General features: G+C 35.4%; 1 long non-coding RNA gene across 2 annotated transcripts in view; it reads left to right on the forward strand.

Annotated features, from left to right (window-relative positions):
- The window catches only part of LOC108537860 (uncharacterized), a 27,373-nt gene extending 20,466 nt beyond the window's left edge, over nucleotides 1-6,907 (forward strand). For both annotated transcript variants that reach the window (XR_001887937.1, XR_001887938.1), the window contains exon 3: nucleotides 6,569-6,907. This is a non-coding gene — a long non-coding RNA (uncharacterized LOC108537860). The remainder of the gene's footprint in view (nucleotides 1-6,568) is intronic.
- Nucleotides 6,908-23,995: the final 17,088 nt, after the last annotated feature.

The raw sequence follows: 23,995 nt of genomic DNA on the forward strand, positions 1-23,995 counted from the left end.
CATCTGATCTTTGACAAACCTGACAAAAACAAGCAATGGGGAAAGGATTCCCTATTTAATAAATGATGTTGGGAAAACTGGCTAGCCATATGCAGAAAACTGAAACTGGACCCCTTCCTTACACCTTATACAAAAATTAATTCAAGATGGATTAAATACTTAAACACAAGACCTAAAACCATAAAAAGCCTAGAAGAAAACCTAGGCAATACCATTCAGGACATAGGCATGGGCAAGGACTTCATGACTAAAACATCAAAAGCAATGGCAACAAAAGCCAAAATTGACCAATGGGATCTATTTAAACTAAAGAGCTTCTGCACAGCAGAAGAAACTATCATCAGAGTGAACAGGCATCCTACAGAATGGGAAAAAAATTTTGCAATCTATCCATCTGACAAAGAGCTAATATCCAGAATCTACAAAGAACTCAAACAAATTTACAAGAAAAAAAAAACAACCCCATCAAAAAGTGGGCAAAGGAAAGGAATAGATACTTCTCAAAAGAAGACATTTATGTGGCCAACACACTTTAAAAAAGCTCATCGTCACTGTTCATCAGAGAAATGCAAATCAAAACCACAATGAGATACCATCTCACGCCAGTTAGAATGACGATCATTAAAAAGTCAGGAAACAACAGAGAATGGAGAGGATGTGGAGAAATAGAATGCTTTTACACTGTTGGTGGGAGTGTAAATTAGTTTAACCATTATGGAATACAGTGTGATGATTCCTCAAGGATCTAGAACCAGAAATACCACTAGACCCAGCAATCCCATTACTGGATATACCCAAAAAAGCATAAATCATTCTACTATAAAGACACATGCATATGTATGTTTATTGTGGCACTGTTCACAATAGCAAAGACTTGGAACCAACCCAAATGTCAATCAATGATAGACTGGATAAAGAAAATGTGGCACATATAAACTATGGAATACTATGCAGCCACAAAAAAGGATGAGATCATGTCCTTTGCAGGGACATGGATGAAGCTGGAAGCCATCATTGTCAGTAAACTAACACAAGAACAGAAAACCAAACACTGCATGTTCTCACTCATAAGTGGAAATTGAACAATGAGAACACATGGACTCAGGGAGGGGAACATCACACATCAGGGCCTGTCGGTTGGTGGGGGGCTAGGGGAGGGATCGCATTAGGAGAAATACCTTAATGTAGATGACGGGTTGATGGGTGCAGCAAACCACCATGGCATATGTGTACCTATGTTACAAATCTGCACCTTCTGCACATGTATCCCAGAAATTAAAGTATAATAAACAAATATATGATATGGTCTCCAAGAGATTTATATACTCTTGTTCACATCCTACTGTGAATAATAGCATTATTCACAATAATCAAAAGGTGGAAGCAACCTAGGTGTCTACCAACAGATGAATGGATAAACAAAATGTGGTTTATGTATACAATGAAATATTACTATTCAGCCCTAAAAAGGAAGGAAATTCTGACACACGCTATAACATGAATGAATTTGTATGACATTATGCTAAGTGAAATGAGCCAGTCACAAAAAGACAAATACTGTATGATTCCATTTATATGAGGTACCTAGTATAGTCAAATCCCTAAAAACAAAGTAGAATAGGGGCTAACAAGGGTACGAGGGGAATACAGAGTTATTGTTTAATGAGTACAGAATTTTAGTCTTGGAGGATGAAAAGGATTCTGGAGATTGATTGTAGGATAAAAAGTGTTCTGGAGCAACGTGAATGTGCTTCATGCCACTGAATTATACACTTAAAAATGACTAAGATGGTACATTTTATGTATATTTTAACAAAATTAAATATTAAAAAAATAAGAGGATATATACTTTTAATTCAACTACATGCAATGCTTCCAGAATAGATGGTGAAGGTAAACAAATTATTGGAAATCAAAGCTCAGTCTTAGAAAGGTCCTTGAACAATTCTCAGTTTATGAACCTTTCAAAGATTTGTTTATACCTTCAAGTATCATACAATGAGGGATTGGCACACACACAAAAAATCAATCAGAAGATAGCCTGAAACCTTTAGAAAAATAGACCTTCCAGGAGCACCTTGTATCTTACTCTCCACAAAGTCACTCATCAATTTTATATCTTGAGTATGTCAAAGAGTACCCAGATAACATGTGCTGCCAACGAACCTCAGATCCTCTACAAGAACTTATTATACTTGAGGTTTTCTTTGAATCAATAAAAAACTTATAAAAGCATTAAACTTACAAGTCATGTTAAGTGCTTTCTTTTGATTTTTGGATATACATGGCCTCATTTATTTGTTCTGGCTTTTGCCATTGTCTTTGGATTTGGATCTTCATTACATGACAGTGTTTGTTAAACTCAGGAGTGGTAGGTCAAATTAAATATTTTTGTATTATACATTTAGTTATATACCCTGTGGATAGAATCAGTTGTAAAAAAAATCAATCTAGTATTTGGAACTAATTTCACAAACATCATGTGATGCATATATACCTCTAGGCTGTAATGGAGATTTTTATGCCCAAATGAAGGACAAGTCACTACTTACTCAAGTTTATAAAAAATGGTGTTATTTACCATGTGCTGTTTCTCAAAAGAATGTTAAAGTGTTTTTAAATTTGAAAATGTAAATCAAATGTGGGTTTCATTATTTAGAGTGTCAATGTAGTCTGGAATATTTTATAATTATGGCCATATTTGAAAAGGAAAAAAACTCACATCACATACCCAATCCATTGTTGTCACCCTTTCGGATTGTCCTCTGCAGTATCTGTTTAGTCAGTAAGTTCTCTGGATACATGTATTAACCCAGGGCTTTACTTTAATAAAAAGCTATTTGCTCTTTCTTTCTTTTTATAAAGACTTTTATTTTCCTTCTAGCAAAATACTGAGGTTACTCCAAAAATAATCCTGTCCACCAGTTTTAGATTAAGACCATTACATGCAACATTGTGAAGAATTACTGTAAATGTGTGTATAATGATTGCTCCAAATGTACCTACCAGTAAATTACCGTGGACAGAATTTGAAGTATTACAGTTAAGTAAAAAAATTGCTTTTGAATGTGAAAGCAACATTATTTACTTTCAAAATAAGATAGAGCAAATTATGGAAATTATCTGGGTGATTTATGACTCAGTTTTTAACATAATTAAGGCTTCAATGATCAGATTATTCTATCGCCCTTTCCTAGTTTCCAAAGCATATATGGATTCAGCCAGAATAGTTTTAAAAGTTCATGTATTTCCTGAGTCATGCATTTCACAAGTGAGAATACACAATGAGAATGCTTCCGGCCCCAGTGGCATAGGATGTTTAACAGGGCTTAATCACATCCATAAAAGCCTCTCTTAAAACAAAACGTATTGCTTATGAATGACGTCTATTGCTGTCTTGTTTCTTTCAGGTGGTGACTTCGTGGACAAAAAAATGACTAATACACAATACCCAAAATAAATTATATCTCCTCCACTCCCATTTCCCACAAGCTCCTTCCCACACATACTTGTTTTAAGTGAATGGAAATAAAGCCAAAACAATCTAGACTGCCAAGTTCCATTGTGTATATAGTAGTCATTTTCAGCCTAGGGTGACATCCCAGCCTCCTCTCCCTGGTCCTCACCAATGCCCCTGCCCTTTTAATGACAGAAAGCATTCTTCTTGGACTTCTGCCCCAAAGAACTCAGAAGCATTTTAAGGGATCTTTTATTACCAACATTTTGTAGCTAGAGATTATTGAATAGATACTATTGAAAGATAACACTACACCTAAGTATATTTCCATGTACTTGAGTCATCTCTGAGTAGAAAAATTAAACAACTAATATAATGCAGGGCTGAGAAAGACCAAAGAGACTGCCTAGTTCACCTTTCCTGTGTTAAAGACCAGCAAAGAGGCACTGCCAAGGCTTCAATGGTCAAATTATTCTATTCTAAGCTAACTTGTCACTTAAGCACTAGCCCCAGATAACTCTTCATCTAATGCCATTTCTACTTTGCCAGTCTACCAAGTTGCTGACCTAGCAGTGAATCATGAGATTCTTAGGATGAGAGAAGATGCCTAAGCCACTTAGTTGTTTAGACCTCAAGTCAAATACTTTAGGCAAGAAGAATCTAGTACTGACTAAATTGAGATTTTGAGGGTTTTTTTTTTCCAGGAATCAGGTAAATAGAAAAAAAAAAAAAATACTTGATTTTTTCTCCTCTCATGCAACCTTTATTTCCTTTCCAGGAGATACTAATAATAAAAAATGGAGGAGAATGAGGAAGTAAAAGGAAAATAAAAAATTCAGATCACTTTCAAAAAATTAGATAATGCTTAGACTGAATCCACTCCAATGTAGCCAAACTTGGTAAACCAAGGGTCTTTCAGCCACTTGGTAGCACCAAATGAATTTTTTGTTGAACTGGATTAAGATGAAGAATAAAATCAGATGAAGATTTCCATTGTGTATCTATTTCAAGATAACTTTTGTCAGGTAGAGAAAATTCATCTCTGTAAATCTTACAATGTATATTTTCCTCCTTGTGTTAATAGAAAACTCATTCAAATTTATGGCCTCTCTCTAGCAATAATATAGTGTCTATTGCATGTGTTTTATACTAATCTTAACCCTAGCTCCAACTTGTTCTCCTCTTTTTCACTCTCCCTTATTTGTGACTTATAATTTCAAATCATTTTTGGAGTGAGGAATAATATAAATCAAACATATAATCCACAAACCATACATCTTATTTCTCTTCCTGGGCACATGCTGAAAAGAAACCCCAAGGGGAAAGTGTATTCTATGCAGTGGCAAGAATGCTATTCATGAAGTTTGACCAAACTATACTATTCTCCTTTATTCTCTGGATGTAGGTGATTTTGTCGGGAATTTACCTGTGTTCCATGATAATGAGCAGATATAGAAATACCCTCAAATGAGTGGAACTTGGCAAATCAAAATGTTCTCCTTCCTCCAAGCACAAAATCAATTTCCAGGTGACGGTTCATTAAAATTGACACTAAGCACAGTCTCTAGGACCAGTGGAATGTACTGGGAAATGTCACAGAACTTGTAGTATGAGGGGATTGGGGCAGGAGATATGTGTTTGTGCATGTGTATGTGTGCCCACATGTGTATTCATCTACTCGCAGGTCAAACCAAATTCTTCTAGTCCAGAAATCATACTCCATAGAGGCATAAGACAAAATTCCTGAGATTGCAGGAGTCACATATTCTGGAGACTACTCTGTCCAACAATATGCAAATAAAGTTTCATTAGTTGTTTTTTAATTTTGTTGTGGTCAAGAACTATAACACACAATTTGCCATCTTATCTTTTAAATTTGCAGTTCAGTAATGTTAGGCTTATTCACATTGTTGTGCAACAAATCTCCAGAATGCTTTCATCTTGCAAAACCGAAACCCTGTACCCATTAAACAACAATTCCTCATTACCCCCTCCCCAAGCCAGTCCCTGGGGGAACTACCATTTTACTTTCTGTTTCTATATATTTGACTACTCTCTGTACCTCATAGAAATAGAATCATACAGTATTTGTCTTTCTGAACTGGCTCATTTCACTTAGCATAATGTCCTCAAGGTTCATCCATGTTGTAGCATATGTCAAAGTTTTATTTATTTTTAAGGCTGAATAATACTCCATTGTATATAGAAACTACATTTTGTTTATCCATTCATCTGTTGGTGGATACCTGGTTTGTTTCCACCTTTTGGCTACTGTAGAGAATACTGCTACAAACATGGGTGTGCACGTTTCAAGTCCCTGCTTTTGATTATTTTGTGTTTATACTCAGAAGTGAGATGGCTGGATCATATGGTACTATTTTCCATAGTGGCTGCACCATTTTGCACTCCCACCAACAGTACAGAAGGGTTCCAATTTCTCCACATCCTTTAAAACAATTGTTATTTTATGTTTATTAGATAACAGTCATCCTAGTGCAAGTGAAGTAATATCTTATTGTGGTTCCATTTGTTTTGAAAATAGAATTTTCAGAAAACCATTCTCTATTTCAGAGGATGTTTAAGAGAAAGAAGTATTCGATAAAAGAGTAGATTTACAAGTGATTTGTAAGAGAAAACAATTCTTATCAGACAGTCTGACCTGAACTCTGTTAATAACATGAAAACAAAACCTATTCTCTCCTAAACTCCCAAAGCCTCGCCCTGGGTTTCAAGCTTCTATGACTAACTATACAATGTACTGATACAAACTGTGAGGCCTGGCTGGTTGTGATTTGTCATCACTGTTGAATTTCTTCAGGAACAACAATAGGTGGCAGCAAATAAGGCTGTAAATGGTTTGTCTATTTAAAGATAAAGCAGAAGTTCCAATTCATCCTTTTTACTTTTTTTTCCCCTAAGCATTCTTCATTTGATAAAACCCAAAACACATTTAGCCCTGAGCAACAACCCTTCCCCCCTCTTTTTAAGCATGTGTGTGTCTCAAGAGAATGAATCCATATGTTTCTGATTCATTTACAATTAATTCATCAAAATGTTGTTTTGATGTCCAAGAAGCTTTATTAAGGCTCTCTCATGTGTCTTTTTTCTTAGAAACAGGAAATCATGCCTTGCCAAGAGCCAAACTCAAAACACTAAAGGGTTTTGAGCTGCGTTTGAAACATTGGGACCTCAACATCTAACCGGCTGCCAAACTTGGACGAGAACATCTCTTCATCTCTCCATGCAAGCCAAACTCAGATTTAATATAAGATCCATCTTTGACTCTTGAGATGCTGAGGATGACACGAGCCCTTTTTGTATGAGCACCATAACCTTCCAGGTGGGCAGCAAAGCAGTATGAGGATGAGAAGGAAGATCAACAATTTTTTTAAAAATTTATACAAGCAAGACATAATGAGTGTATTAAAATGGCTGTAGTATGTTCACAGATAAACCCCTGAACAGTCTCTTTCATCCAGTCTGTCTTGTTTCCAGTTTGTAAGCGATCTCAAATGAAATGGCTTAACACCAGGTGATGTTAAATATCACAGAGCCAAAGCTGTTCTTTAACCACATGGTCTCTCTACATACCAAAAGTTTTCTTTCACGGGGATCAGTGTCATTCAGGCTTCAGTACTCTAAGCATCAACATTTCAACCATTTCTGGGATTCTGTTCCTTTTGCACCTGAACTCATACAGGTTTACATCTTACATCAACCCACTTCAAATGCTCCAGTCTAGCCAAATAGGTCAACTTTTTCCAAATCTCACCTTATGCTTTCAGATCTTCAAGTCTTTGTTCATATTCCTTGTTACTCTGCTTCTCTGCATCTCACTTTCCTTCCACTGGCTTTACTCTTGCTTCTTCCTTGAGGCCAGATATGTCATGTTCACCCTGATACCACATCTCCTTCTTATAAATGCCTTACAGTACTTATTTTAGAATACATGGCTTTAGAATAGTCATATTCTTATGACAGCACTTATTTTAGAATACATGGTTTTAGAATACATGGTTTTAGAATAGTCAGGCACTCTTCTGAAACATTTTTTCTTTCTTTCTTTCTTTTTGATCTCACTCTGTCACCCAGGCTGGAGGGCAGTGTGGTATGATCACAGCTCACGCAGTCTCAACCTTTCAGGCTCAAGTCATCCTCCCACCTCAGTCTCTCGAGTAGCTGAGACTACAGGTGTGTCACCATGCCTGGATGATTTTTGTATTTTTTGTAGAAATCGGGTTTTGCCATGTTGCTCATATTGGTCTCGAACTCCTGGGCTCAAGTGATCCATCCACCTTGGCTTCTCAAAATGCTGGGATTACAGGTGTGAGCCACCGTGCTCAATCTGAAACATCTTTTTTATTATAATCTTACATATGCTAAAAAAGAATTAGCCTAAATTGTTTTTCTAATATTATATTGCTTTTCTAACTACCTACTAGCATTTTATGTGCTTAGGAGAACAAATAATACACGAAGATTATTTAACAAATGAGAAAAAATTAGCTGCATTTAGAAAATCTCACATGTGATAAGAGATAAAGATTTTTTTATTTATGTAAGACTCTGGTTTTGTAAATATGGAAGCTGCAGATAATGATACCAGAGGAATTTTTAGAGGAACGAAATTTAACAATGATATAATTAATGTGGAGGGGAAGGATCAAGGTCTAATCCTGCTAAAGTCACATCTATCAGGTATATTCCTAGGGTGCCTTAAAGTCCATTGTATATATCGGCATGAAAAGGAAACAAAAATTAAAATATTCATTTTATATTTATATCAACAAATAATTATTTGTTAATGATATGAGAGTGTACAGAATATTGCGAATCTGAAACAAATGTCAACCAAACTTTGTGAAAATGGTAGAAAAAACTAAAAAGAAAGAAAAAGAAATACTAAAGAATATAATGGGGCTGCATGGGTAGCTTTATGGTAAGCTAAGATTTTCAAAAGGACATTGGAGAGATGTGCAAAGTATGCTGAAGATATGTCTCTGCCTACTTCAATCTGGAGGAGTTGAAGTCCATCTGCCACTGAAGGGGCAGAAGGGGAGAGTGGCCACTCTTAGAACTCTTCAGTGCCAGAAGAGCCAGAAAGATGATGAATGTTACTCTTGAAAACATCAAAACCACCTAAACCATTCCACTGGCATCCCATGAAAGAGATCAAGTTCAGGGATACTGTTGCCAGTTACAAGAGCAAAATTCCCTTCAGCAGGGACTTGAAGTCCCTGCTGCTGTCTGATAGCAGAAAAGAAGCCTGAGAATCTGAAATCAAAGGAGCTTGCTTTTCAAGCCACAAAGTGTAGAACATGACTAAGAGAAAATCCAGTCTCAAGAGATGGGAAACCAATTTCTGATCAATAGAAAACATCACATTTCACTAAAGCCAAGTCATGCTAGATTAAGCGCAGTCCCATAAAGGAATAAGTTACAATTTGGGTAGGTAGGGGGCAAGATACCTGAGAAAATATCTGATAACAAGTGCTTGAAAGAGCTGTACATAATCACTTTCCATTTTTTAATTGTTAGTAGAATTATGAATTTGTGGTCCTAAAAGATAGGCATTTGATATTTAAATGCAATATAAAATGAATTTGGCTAATCAGTCTTATGATTCCGAATTTACAATGTTTAATTAAATAATTGATGTTTAAGTTTTAAAATCTCATAAAGTTATAACATACAAAATAAAAGTGTTAAGACTTTAGGGAAAACTAATCTTTAGAAAAAGTTTAATGTATTATATTAGAAAATCCCCTTAAGCATTTGGGAATATTTGTCAGTATAATTAAAGTACTTTTAAAAAACTAAATAAACATTAAAATAATAAAGGCAGTTTAAAATATTTTTTACTTTAAGTTTTTAAGTGATATCAAATATTAATCATACGCTTCCTAAAAAAGTGATTGCTAAAATTTTCCAAATATAAATAGTAAAATAAGAAGTGATATCAGCAATGCGGAATAGGAAACCCCAGATCCTCCGCAAATACACTGAACAATACACAGATTGATTCCCTCTGAGAAAAATCCAGAAACCTGTTAAGAGGCTCCTGAACCCCAGGCAAATGCAAATTCAGCCACATCAACACCGGTAGAAAAATTCACAGTACTCATGATAGTCCCTACCCCTGCCACAGTGCACTGATATGGGAGAAAACTGCCAGGTGTTAACTTCTTCCTGGGGAGAAAAAAGAAGGCCAGATCATACATCCAGTGATCATACTTTGCAGTTGAGGCACTGCCCAAGGGATTGGCTCTATCTTGCTTAAATTTAAGATATGCAGGAGAGGGCATCAGGGTTGACAATACTGATAACAAAGGCAACAGACTGGGCTAGTATGCACTCATTTGCCATAGTCCTTTTCCCCAGCTCAGTGTGGAATAGTCAGGAGAACATCCCCAACTCCTGGATTCTCCCTGGAGAGGGAAAGAGTTGGAGTGTGCATCCAACATTCCAGTTTTTCAAGGGGACTGTCCAAGGAACTTATTTCTGTCTCATCTATATCAGAGTGCTGATGGGACCTGGCATACTCTAGATGCTTGGAGCCACCAAGAACAAAAGGAACCTGGATGATTTGCTGTTGTTCCAGAGGATGTGGAGGTACAACAGACAGAAGTTAAAGCAACTTAACGGCCCTTTCCATTGGACAGGGGAGTGGAGTATAGATCCAGCATTCCAGCTTTTAGGAGAACTACCCAAGAAACTGTTTTATGTCTCACCCAATTTGTATCACTGATGAGATCTAGTATATTTTAGAAGCCTGGGGGACACTGAAAGCAAACAAAAGAATTTGCAATAGCTCCACATAACCACAGTACCATAGGCAGACACCAGAGGGAACAAGATATTATAAATGCCATTAACGGAAACCAGCAAATCCCTGAAATCAGGAATTTACTTGTACAATCCAGGGAAGATGCATCCACAAAAAAAAAAAAAAAAAAAAAAAAGAGAGAGAGAGAGAAGTTCCCATACTCTCCAGCCAGAGTAATTAGTAAAGGTCTTTTCCTGTATGAAGCTGTTCCATAAAGACTGGGAGAGAAGGCTGTTTTTTAAAGTGTGTGGATTGCAACACAAAGTCATGAGGCACATGAAGAAACAGAAGACATAGCCCATTCAAATGAATAAAATAAGTCTCTAAAACTAACCCTAAAGAACGGAGGTATGGGTAATGAATTCAAAGTGCTAAAAGAAAAAAAACTGTCAACCAAGAATATTACAGCCAGCAATATTATGCTTCAAAAATAAGGGAAAATAAAAAATTTCTCAGATAAAGAAATGCTAAGAAATGTCATGGCCACCAGACTTGCCTTCCAAGAAATGCTAAATGGAATCCTTCAAGCTGAAATTAAAGATGCCAGACAGAAACACAAAAGTATCTAAAAGTATAAAACTAGTGGGTAAAAGTAAATATATAGACAGACACAGAATACACTTATACAGTAATAGTGCATAAATCAATTTTGGTTTTGGTATAGAAGTTAAAAATAAGTATAAAAAACTATAGCATATAAAATATGTAAAATAGGTATAAAATACACAAAGTTGTAATTTGTGATATCAATAACATAAAGTGTTCCAGAATGGGAAAATTAAAAGTACAGAGCTTGTGTATGTAATTAAAGTTGTTATTACCTTAGAATACATGGTTATAAGATATTTTATGTAAGCCCTATGATAACCACAGAGACAATACCTATAGAAGATACAAAAAGAAAAGGAAAAGATAATCAAAGCACATAATTATGACAAATAAATAAAATACAAAGGAAGATAGCAAGAGAGGAGAAGGACAAAAAAACTAAGAGACAGACATAAAACAGTTAACAAAATGTAATAATAATCCACCCCATTGGTAATTACTTTAAATGTAAATGGATAAAATTGTCCAATTAAAAGACATAAAAAGGCTGAATGGATTTTAAATATGATTCAACCATATGCTGTCTGCAAGAAACTTGCTTTAGATTTATAGACACATATACGCTGAAGTAAAGAGATGGAAAAAATATTCCGTGAAAATTGTAACCAAAAAAGGCTAAAAGGGCCATACTTATAGCAGAAAAAATAGACTGTAAATCAAAAACTGTCACAACAGACAAATGTCGACATTATATTATGGTAAGTGGTTCAATTCACCAGGAACATATAAAAATTCTAAGTAGACATGCAGCCAACATCAGAGCACTCAAATATATGAAGCAAACATTAATAGAACTGAAGGGAGAAATAAATTACAATTAATAATAGGAGATTTTAACTTCAGCTTCAATAATGGAAAGAACATCCAGACAGAAGATCAATAAGGAAACAGGACTTGAACAACACTCTAGATGAAAGGGACCTAGTAGACAAAACTAGAATATATCATCTAACAACAGCAGAATACAAACTCTTCTGAAGTGCTCATGGATCATTCTCCATTGCAGGTCACAATTTAGGCCACAGAACAAATCTTTAAAATTCTAGGAAGATTCAAATCATACCAGTTAACTTTTCTGACTACAGTATAAATAAACTAGAAATCAGTAACAGACAGAAAATTGGAAAAGTCACAAATGCGTGAAAATTAAACAACACACTCTTGAACAGCCAATAGATCAAAAAAGAAACCAAGAGGTAAATTAGAAAGTATCTTGAGGCAAATGAAAATTAAAATACAACATATCAAACATACAGGATGCAATAAAGCTGTACTAAGAGGGAGGTTTATAGTGGTAAATGCCTATATTAATAAAGAAAAATATTAAATAACCAACATAATTTTCACCTCAAGGAACTAGAAAAGGAACAAACTAAGTCCAAAGTTAGCAGAAGGAAAGAAATAATAAAGTCTAAAGCAGGTGAAATAGGTGAAATAGAATATAAAAAGAGCAGAAAAAATTAATGAAATGAAGAAGTTTGTTAAAACTTTACCTATACTAGCTAAGAAAAAAAGACAGAAGACTCAAATCAATACAGTCAGTAATGAAAGTGGGATGTTACACCTGATGCCATAGAACTATAAAGAATTATAAGAAACTACTATGAAGAATTATACACCCACAAATTGGATAACATAGAAGAAATAGATAAATTCCTAGAAAAATATAAAATTGAATTTTGAAGAAATAGAACATTTGGACAGACATATAACTAGTAATGAGAAAGAATCCGTATTCAAAACCTTCCCAACAATAACAGCAACAAAACGTCCAGGACCAGGCGGCTTCACTGGTGAATTCCACCAAACACTCAAGAAGAATTAACACCAATCCTCTCACACTCATGCAAAACCTTGAACAAGAGAAAACACTTCCAAACTCATTTTATAAGGCTAGCATTTTTCCCATACCAGGACCAGACAAAAACACTACAAGAAAATAAAACTACAGGCCAATATTCCTAATATGGATGAAAAAAAATCCTCAGCAAAAGGCAATAAACTGAATTCAACAGGATATTAAAAGGATTATACACCATCGCCAAGTGGGATTTATCCCTAAGGTTCACGGATGGCTCAGCATACAAAAAACAATCAAAGTGATAAATCTTATTAACAGAATGAAGGATAAAAATAACATGATCCTCTGAATAGATGCAGAAAGACCCTTTGGCAAAATTCAACACTCTTTTATAGCCAAAAAAAAAAAAAAAAAAAAAAAAAAAAAAAAAAAAAAAAAAATATAAAAAAAAAAAAAAAAATTGGAATAGAAGGAAATTGCCTCAACATAATAAAGGCCATACTGAAAAGTTCACAGCTAACATCCGCAATGTGCACAATTTAAAAGCTTTTCAGCATAACACTGGAAATCCTACAGCAATTAAGCAGGAAAAATAAATGAAAGCCATCAACTCTGAAAGGAAGAAGTAAAATGATGACTTTTTGCAGGTGACATCATTTTATACGTAGAAAACCCTAAAAATATCACAAAAAACTTTTAAAAGTAAATAAATTCAGCAAATTTACAAGAATACAAAATTGCACACACAAAACTAGTTGAATTTCTATGGATTTATAACATAACCAAGAAAGAAAATTAAAACAATTTCATTTATAATAGCATCAAAAAAAAAAAAAAAAAAAACAGCTTAGGAATAAACTTAACCAAGATGTGTGCCATAATTCTAATGTGATTTGTCCCTGCCAGAACTCATGTTGAAAATTAATTGCATGTGGCAGTGTTGGGAAATGGAATCTAGTGAGAGATGTTTGGGTCATGGAGGTGGATCCTTTATGAATAAATTAAATGCCGTCTTGCAGGAATGAGTGAGTTCTCACTTTTGTGGTAATAAATGAGTTCTTGCATGAGTAAGTTGTTATAAGGCACGGTTTTCCCTTGTGTTTGGTCCCTTTTCATACAAACCTGCTTCCCCTTTAACCTTACATCATGTTATTATGCAGCATAAAAGCACTCACCAGAAGCTAGTGCCCTTGAACTTCATAGAGTACAGAACCATGAGCTAAATAAACTTTTCTTTATAAATTACCCAGTCTCAGATATTCTGTGATAGCAATACAAAACAGACTAAGACAAGGTGAAATATTTGTACGCTAAAAACTAAGTAGTGTTGAAAGATATTAATCAAGACAAAGATAGGGAGGCATTCCATGTTCATGGATTGGAAAATTTAATTTTGTTAAAGTATCCATTTACCCAAAGTCATCTACAGATTCAGTGCAATTTCTATCCACATCCCAATGTTAATTTTTTCAGAAATAGAAAAAAAAATCATAAAATGCATGTAGAATCACAAAGGACCCCAAATAGCCAAAAGAATCAAGCAAAAGAAAAAGTTGAAGGCAACTCACTTCCTGACTTCAAAACATATTACAAAGTTCTGGTAATCAAAAGTATATGATACTGGCATTAATACAGGCATATAGACCAATAGAACAGAACAGAGAAATGTCTAGAAATAAACGCATGCATATAAAGTCAACTGCTCTTTGACAAGAATATAAAGAATACACAATGGGAAAAGGATAGTCTCTTCAACATATCGTGGTAGGAAAACAGGGGTCCACATGCAAAATAATAAAATTGAACTCTTAATTTACACCATACACAAAAATCAACTCAAAATGGATTAAAGACTTAAAACCTAAGACCTGAAATTATAAAATTCCCAGAAGAAAAGATTGCTGGGGGAGGGGGCTTCATAACATTGGTCTTGGCCATTTCTTGGATATGACACCGAAAGCACAGGAAACAGAAACAAAAATAAACAAGTAGGGATTGGAACTCATTGGCTTCTCCCTTCCTTTGGACAATCATCTTCGATTACAGTGTTGCTTAACTGTGTGGGCCAAGGCTCAATCCTAGGCTTCCTTATATCCCACTGTCTTATTAGGGATCTTATTAAAACCAGTAGCTCCAATTGTCTCTTTTTGTCTGTCTCCCACAAATGTCATCTCCAACTAGCCATTTCTTCTGAGGTCCAAGATTATAAATCCGACTATGTATTTGATAGCTCTGCTTAGAAGTCTCAAGGACACCTACGACTCAATGTAATAGCTGTCATTTACTGAAAACTTACAATGGGCCAGTATAATTAATTCCATGAAATACAAGCTAGAGGGAGCTACATACAGGTGAATACCAAAGAGATTCTAGAGTTCTAACCCATTTCAAGAAGTCAGAGAAGGCATCCTAAAAAGAATAAACTATTTAGCTAAGACTTGAAGAATAAGCATCATTAATCAAATAAAGCTATGGGAGTGAAGTTGCCATCAATAAGAGTTATATATCCAGAGATTCACAGTTAAAAGCTCATGGATAATGTGCTCAATTATTTAATACAGACAGACAAACATTACCTGATTCTTCCTCTCTGTCTAGGTGCTAACCTAATGTATTTCTTTCCTTTACCATCCATCTTCTTAAAACATAAACTACATTTTCTGTTTACTTTTTTATTCTTTGGTCATAACAAATTGTCTTTTAAAGTTTTGAGAATGTTCTTTTTAGGATCCTTAAACCTAATAGCTTCTTACTAATTGATGTCTATGCATTTGAACATGTTGGCCTTATATTCACAGATGGTCTACTCTACTGACTCATTTATGATGTTATTACGCTAGTTCTCTTCTTCCTTCCCTGTATTGTCTCTCTCTTTTACTCTCCATCCTCCTACTTGACCTCCCCTTAAACGTGGTTTTTACTAGGATTCTTTACTAGAACCCTCATCATTTCTCACGTTTTGCATGCTCTTGGGACATTTCATTTTGTTTGTGGGGATCTCATCTTTGTCCATGATTTTATTATATATGTGCAATTCATTTTCAAATATATAGCTCCAAATTCACTGTTTTCCTAAATCCCCAGATCTTTTCACTCCCGCTGGTATTCTCCAATTTCACAAACTCAAAATATCCCAAACCCAACTCATATACCCCCAAAACATGCTTCTCTGTTCTATCTAATGTAATATCACCATCTGTCTCTACATAAGCTCAAAGGAGAAATGTGAGATTTAACCACAGCTACTTCTTTTCGCCACTCACAAAACCCAATTTATTAACAAATCTCTGCTGACTGTATAAATATTTCTTTAATTTTTCTATTTTCTCCACCCCAAACTTCCTTAACCACATATCAAACTCTCATTATTTTGGCTTCAGATGTTTTATAAACCTGCTAAAATTGTACTTAAAATATTATATTTAAATATGTCTTTTCTCCTTTTAGTTTATATTTCAAACAAATAAAAATACATAAAATGGGAAATATTTTGACTGAAGATCCATAGATATTATCACATTCCAAAATGGGTCAATGATCTCAAGGTAAAGATCACCTATCTAGACAAATCCTATTTCCAAACTTAATTTTCTCATGACCCTCAATTTAAAAAAAGAGTACACAGCAATATATGTCTATTAATTTATAAATGATGCATATATATTACACCTAATCTGTATAGGCAATATTACAAAGGCGTATTTCTTTTTTTGAGACAGAGTTTCACTCTTGTTGGCCAGACGGGAGTGCAATGGCGTGATCTCAGCTCACTGCAACCTCCACCTCCTGGGTTCAAGCGATTCTCTTGCCTAATTGGGATTACAGGTGCCTGCCACCACGCCCGGCGAATTTATTGTATTTTTAGTAGAGATGGGGTTTCACCATGTTGACCAGGCTGGTCTCAAACTCCTGACTTCAAGTGATCCACCCACCTTGGGCTCCCAAAGTACTGGGATTACGGGTGAGAGCCACCGCACCTGGCCCAAAAGGCTAATTTCTTAAGTAAAAAATAAAGCATTATAACAAATATTAGTTCTAATATATTTTTACTTTGTTCCAGTGGACCAAAGTTGAGCATACTATTATGGCAACCCTGACCTAGATAACAAATTCAAATCTAACCATCCTTCCTTTACCCGAGTTATCTTTTACTACCTTAACTTTTTGCTTAAACTGTTAATGTTTACCCATTGTCTACTAAGATAAATTAAAGATCCTTATCAAAACATATAAGACTGCTGTAACTCTCTCATAATCAGTTTTCCAGCTTCATCCTCCCCCAACTTTTTCTTTGTATGTTTTCTTTTACTCACCCATTCCCTAAATACATTGAGTATTCTCACCCAGTTTTGATTTTGCCCATGCTGCTCTCTCCATATCAACCTGTCAGCTTTTGGCCAAATATTCTAACCATCTCTGAACATTCTGCTTCTCCTCCAAGCTCTCCTTTCTAAAATGACAAAGGTGATGTGAATCATCAGCACTGGATTCTCCATAAACACCTTTCAGCGACTGTCCACCTTCTGCTCCTTTGACTACACCCAGGGTAACAATATCATCTTATACTTATCTTTTCATTTATGTGTGCTTGTGTATTTTATTAATATACATATCCAATATAGCCTTAGACTGTAGAACTGGAAGTAAGCTTAAAGAGTAGGTAAATCAACGCATTTTTATGGATGAGGAAACTGAGGCTCAGAGAAATAAAAGAACTTACTGGACAGCCTTGTTTATATGTTCTGTAGCCTGTTCTACCAAATTGCATGTCCTTATATTTTTCTTACCTATTAAGTCAATAAAATATGGACTAATGAAGGAAAACCTTTACTCTCTTGTATTCTCTGATGAGATTAACTCCACGAGCAAGAGGATAGATAGACCTTTGTCACCGTTGTATCCTCAGAGAGTATATTTGTTTTTATTTCTTCAATGCACCTTCTATTTAAATTATAAGTTTTTTAGAGATAATAAATGCTAAACGTAGACATATATTTGAGACCAGTAAATGTAAATATTAATTCATATAAATATAACTGCTATCTTTGCATATCCATATGCTTAAGTCTAAACTTGCTTCACATTCAGAGATTAAAGTCTCTTCAGCATTTTTGCCTTTCAGTAGGCACATGGATCCTCAGACCCATAATCACGATATTGATCTCTTCATTACTCTCTAATGACAATATAATTTCACAATATATAAAAAATTATGGATTTTCCCCCTGTATTTTCTACTTGATTAAACTAATTTTTTTATCTCCCCAAATTCATTCTGATAGGCTTGACATGAAGAGTACTGATATTTTGAACTTCATGTCATCTTCTCATATGACAATGATAGGAGATGATATGAAGAGGTCTTTGTATTTTTGCATATCCCATGATCTAGTCTAGGAGATTTGACAGTTTCTATGTGATTCTTACGTGTACATAAGGACTTGCTCTAAGATATGGCCACATAGGGCTATCTTTTCAATAAATACTTCTTGAATGAGTAACTAAGAGCAAGAAGAGTTGGGTTATAATTCTTAATCCAACTTCTATCCCTACTAGGTCATGTTGAAGTACATCTGTGAGCATAATTATGCTCATATTGCCGCAATGGGTCCTATTAAATTGCTCTGTGTTCTGGGTTTTACATAGCATAATACCTCAGATAAGATTATAATTAAGACCTTCTTAGTATTAATAAAGAAACCTAAAGGGTAAGCTTGTTGCTAAAGCCCTAATAAATCTTAATGTCAATCAATGACAAGATGGAAAAGTCACAAGTCCCCAAGAAGAACATTTTTTACATCTAAAATATCCATATCAAAATAATGGCATATCTCAGATTCTTATAAGAATCAATATAAAAAAGAAGAGAGAAAGTGGAACCAATAAATGTTTAAGGAAGGAGATAATGACCAACGGAGGCAAGGAGGAAAAAGTTTCAGCAGGAAAATTCGTTTATTAAACTTTTATGTTTTCATTGAAATGTACTATTACCCAGAATATGTTTGATTATTTTTAAGGTTTTTGGTGTTTAGAACATCTCTGAATCATAATGCTGACCAAAAGCCCATGCATTTGAGTATAGTCGAAAGAAAGAATATACGAATAGTGGAATGCAGACTGAGCCATGTGAGAGAGCAGGGCAAGCAACCAGGAAAATATGCTGTTGGACTCATGTTCAGCCCAGGACTTCTCCTGTCCCTCAAAACATTTGGAACCAAGTTGTTTTGAGCAAGCATTCCTTAGAGGTATTTGTCTTCTATTATTAATTGCCCCACATGGGCACTGTCAGGCCACCAGTAACTTCCAAAACTTTAATTTCAGATGAGTGGGCAAGGGGAAAGAATTTCAATGTCACCCAGTTTGGAAACAGAAGGTGGTTTCCTGGGTCTTGAATATCAGAACAAGTATGTATTTTGTGAACTGATAGGAGACCACAGATACTCAAAGATTCAAGATGATGCAAAGCAGATTTCATGCGCAGAGATTTTTTATTTCTTTAAAGAGAATATTGTTGACACTCAGTTTTACTTTCAGAGAAGACTAGGATTTAAATGGCAATGGTATACTTCCCCTCTTTATATCATTTTGGGGCAAAAATCATCTTAGTCCAAATATTCAGCTAGCATGTCAAATGATAAAAGTAAAGAATGCCTAATATCCAAAAATAAAAATATAGTGAATATTGTAAGTTAAGTGGAGCAAAGCTATTAGAAAAGAACTGAGAAGGTTGCAGCCACGGAGTGACAGTAAGAAGGCAAATATACCAGCCTCTGTCATTTTGACAGCAATTGACTAATTTGCTCCAGGTTTTCTTGAGGTTTCTTTTAGTGTATTTATAACCATAAAAGCATTTCTTTTGGTCCCAAGATAAAAAAGCTTTTTACGCAATGGTGCATATTTCTAATGTTTCCATTGTCAAAACTGCCATCAAAGAGGGTTGGGGGAAGGAATGTCACCAACGCTATGAATCTGATTGGGCATTTGCTTTACCGAAGCGCTGGTTCAGAACTTAACCTAATTCCTATTGCACAGTTGTTAGTCGACAGAGGGAAAAATGTCTTTTGAATGATTTCATCTTTTCTGATACTATGAAGAAGGAAAATATTTTAGACACCAATGTCCTAGGACATTTTATTCTCTAACCTGGTACCCAGAACTCATGCATGCATACTGGATTAGCTACAAGGGAAGAGGCAGACGTCCAGAGGCTTAAGCGAATTCAGATGTTTTTTCTGTTTTTTATTAATGCTGTGCTCCAGCTGTTACATCTTTATACTGGTAAAGTCTCAATCAACACACAGGGTGAAATAGCAGAAGGTAGAGGTGCTCTGGAACATCAAAGGGCCAAAATGATATTTTCCACAAAATTAAAGATAACACCTAAAAATTGGGACTGGAAATTCCCACAGGTTGGCAGTTTTCAGAAGGAAACAGTTACTGAACCTTATCCTCCTACTGGAAAATTAGATAGCAGTCTCATGACTCTACTGACCATTGGGCAATCCCCAATTGTCCTTAAATAAGATTGACCCCAAGAAAATAAATACCAAAAGAGAGATAAAGTGAAAACATGTATTTTTTAAGCCTCTCTCACACACAAATAAAGTAGACCACAAGAACCAACAAAGTTTAACAATAGCAAAACAAATTAAAAGAAGTACCAGCCTTTGCTTTCCTGGAAGCTACATGATGCCCAATGATGACAAGTAAGATGTTCATTTTTAGTCTAAGAAATGTTTTCCTAGGACAGCTGGAGGGCATGGCTCAGTGGTCTGAACATCTTCTTTGATGTACCTAGACTCCTTGGAGCCATGCACTGGAGTACTGGTGTGATTTGCTTAACTCTTCTGTAGAACTAAACAGAATTCCCAATTCTTTAGTGTGTGGTTCTCAGGAAGTTTGGGGAAAGATACACTCACCCTGGTTCTGCTTGGAGACAAAAGAATGCAAAGGATTAAACTTGACACTTTAGCCCCAAGTTACTTTCTTTTGATTATTTACTGTCACTAGAATACCATATTTGTTGTTTATGTAGGGTCTTTCATTTAAGGATTTCAAAGTAGTCGCTGACATGGTCTGATGGCAGAAATGAACAATGCTCATTTAAGAATGAAAACAATGAGACAGCAGAATGCCACAGTAAGGGAAAGGCAATAATGAAATGCCACAGTAAGGGAATGGCACAGAATGCCACAGTAAGGGAAAGGCAATAATGAAATTCAGTTCATACATTGGAATGTACACTCATTTTTCAGGACAGAGTTTTCTAGGGGAGGATACAGGTCAGATCAATGTGCATCTTGCATCATAAATAAAGAATTCAGTAAAAGTGCTATCTCCAGTAAGGACAGTGATCAATCTGAAAGAAAATAAATTTAATAGCAATTTTGAGCCTTACTTGTTTAATTTTCAAAATGATGGAAATAACACCCATCTATCCAGGTCCATGCAAGAATAAAATGAGATGACAATTGAGAATGGGCTTCACACACATAATATGTGATCCAAAAAAGTTACTTTCTTTTTCATTTTGACCCACAAGTATGGCATTATGTAGTAAGCCTTTAAGACCTTCTTATCCCCACAACAAGAGATGTGGAAGAGAGTATTTTTTGAGTCCTGATGGCTGAATCAAGTAATCTGGAAATGACAAGCAGAGCTTCCTTCACTTGTGCTGTCCTCTTTAACACAGCACAGCCTCCATTCTCTTACTCATTCCTTTACACATTCAATACACATTGAAGTTCTTGTTATGTGGTAAGTACTGGGGATACCAAAGGCAATAAGTCAGACCCTCACAAGTGGTTTAAGAGTCTAGAGAAGAGAGACAGACTTGTATACAAATAATTACAATGCAGAAAGATGAATAATACAACAAACTATTTAAGAACAGCCAGAGTATGATATATTTTCTTTTACTTACCAGTGTGTTCTACCCATATCAATTGTTCAGGAACATATTTTCTGCAGTCAGCTATTAATAATGATGACAATGAGCATACAATCTCTTTTATCTGCTACACAACACAGTTGTTATCCATCACAGTGTTGCTGACAGAATTATGTGAATTATTTCCGTATCAAGCACTTAACACAGTGGCTGGCACATATAAAGCATTCATCAATATTATTCTATTATAGTTATCATGATGATATCATAATCTGAATATCACCATTATGTCATCATTAAGAACAGAAACATGATATGTTCCAATAAGCTTAAAAATGAGGTAAGGTCACTTGGGACGGATATGAAGTTAAGGTCCAGTCCCATATATACAATCAAAAGAGTCCTCAGATAACCCATAGATGCTTGATTTACTCAACCCCAACCCGAGGTCCAAGAGTGAAAGAGTCTTTGTATTACAGCTATTCACAAAGGTAAATTAAGTAAACAGTCACCTTAAAGGCATTTCAAAAGACCTCCTAACAAATTCCTGTCAATTATATGTATTGCAGTTCTCTGAAATTCCTTTAGCAGGATATTCAGCTTGATAATGATAAATACCCTTGGAGAAACCAAACATTTCTCTAAAGCAGTGGTCCTCAACCAAAAGGATATTTTTCTCCCCTCCCCAGAGGACCAACGTCTGGAGACATTTTTCATTATTACAACAGGGTGAGAGGAAGTGGACAAAATAGAGGTGGTACTGGCATCTGGTAGGTGAAAGCCAGAGATGTTGCTGAACATTCTTCTATGCACATGATGGACCTCTCAGAATTACCTGGTCTAAAATGTCAGTAGTAACAAAGTTAGAAAACATTGCCCTTAAAACTATGTACTTCTTTAGACCTACTTAGACATTCCTATTCTTTATCCTTGCACCACAATTTCACAGTATGATGTAGTATGTGATTGAGCTATGTCTCCCTGGAACAAGAATAAATGGTGGGATATGGGTTGGAAAAAGGATGATAAGCAAAAGACACTTATTTCGTAAGGAAGCAGAAGAAAGGAACTCAGAAGTGAAAATATTCCTATTTCCTATTTTACCCAAAAGCAATCTCAATGCCTTTCCTTGCAACAAACATTTTTTAATGGTGTAGAATGAGTACATATAAATGCTTCATAAATTCCCTCTAGACGATTAATTTCTACTCTAAGTCCATGTTGCATTTTTTTCATGTCCCTGAGGAAGATCACACTGGGCTGTTGAAGATTCAAGGGTTTGTATAATTGAGCATCTGCTGTGTGTAAGGCATGGTTCTAGATGCTTGAGTTATCAATGTGAACAAAGCAAAGATACTTGTCCGTGTAGAGCTCACATTCAATCAAGTTTTAAGTAAAGTTCAAGGAATTCTTGAACTTGAATGCCTCTACATAGGGCATTATAGTTTTTCATCCTATTTATCTCTCTTGATTCAAAAAAGAGAAATCAGTTCTAAGAAAGTTTTCATCTCCCTTAGATATTAATCTATTTCCAAGGCAACAAAGAAAAATAGGAACAAGCCTGTCATTTGCGGATCGTTGGTTAAATAAGGTTTGTCGTTCGTAAGAAACCAGTATGAGGAAGACATCCAAGCCTGGGTAAGTTACTCTGGTCCAGGTTAAAAGAAACGTAAATGGAGGATTAAAAAATCTATTCTACCTCTTAGGAGAAAGGCTTCCACAACAGGACAACTAGTAGCTTTTCAAATAGCCTGCCATGACTGTGTTAATGATAAAAAATCACTTAGGCATTTAGTTTTTATCTGCATTACATTTGAAAGCGCAGGGCCATTTACTCTGAATTCTGATTATTATCAGTAATAGCATTCAATCAGCCCTCCTATAGTTCCAGTCTTGAAAGATCAATGACAGCTTGGACTTGCCCTGTTCTTGTCTCTAAAATCCTGGAACATATTCAGGCAGATAAATATTACCTGCTTCACAGTTCTGTGAGGATCTGTCCCCACAGAGGCAGCAATGTCACTGGGAGGTTTTGTGGGATTCTCCTGTCCCCATATTTTTCTAATAGACTTTTACTTATTTGAATGCTATTTTGAACTACAGAGTTATTTTCATGCTTCTAGACTCTGCATTACATGTAGGAAGGGACTGTGATTAAATTATTTTTCCTTAGCAGAACCTAGCCAGTATCTGGTATCCATAAATATCAGGTAAGTACAATTAATCAATGGATTTATTAGTACATGGATGGAGCAAGAAGATGGCAGCCCAGGAAATCCTGAAAACCCCAGGAAGGTAGAAATCAAGCATTAATAAGTTTATTGGACATTTCCTTTAGGCAGCAATCTAGGGAAAGCTCCTCACAGCTTGTACCTCACATTCCTTATCCTGGTAAACATTAGTAGAATTAAT

The sequence above is a fragment of the Rhinopithecus bieti genome, unplaced genomic scaffold (assembly GCF_001698545.2).
Source record: "Rhinopithecus bieti isolate Rb0 unplaced genomic scaffold, ASM169854v2 scaffold_315, whole genome shotgun sequence".
Taxonomy (NCBI): Eukaryota; Metazoa; Chordata; class Mammalia; order Primates; family Cercopithecidae; genus Rhinopithecus; species Rhinopithecus bieti.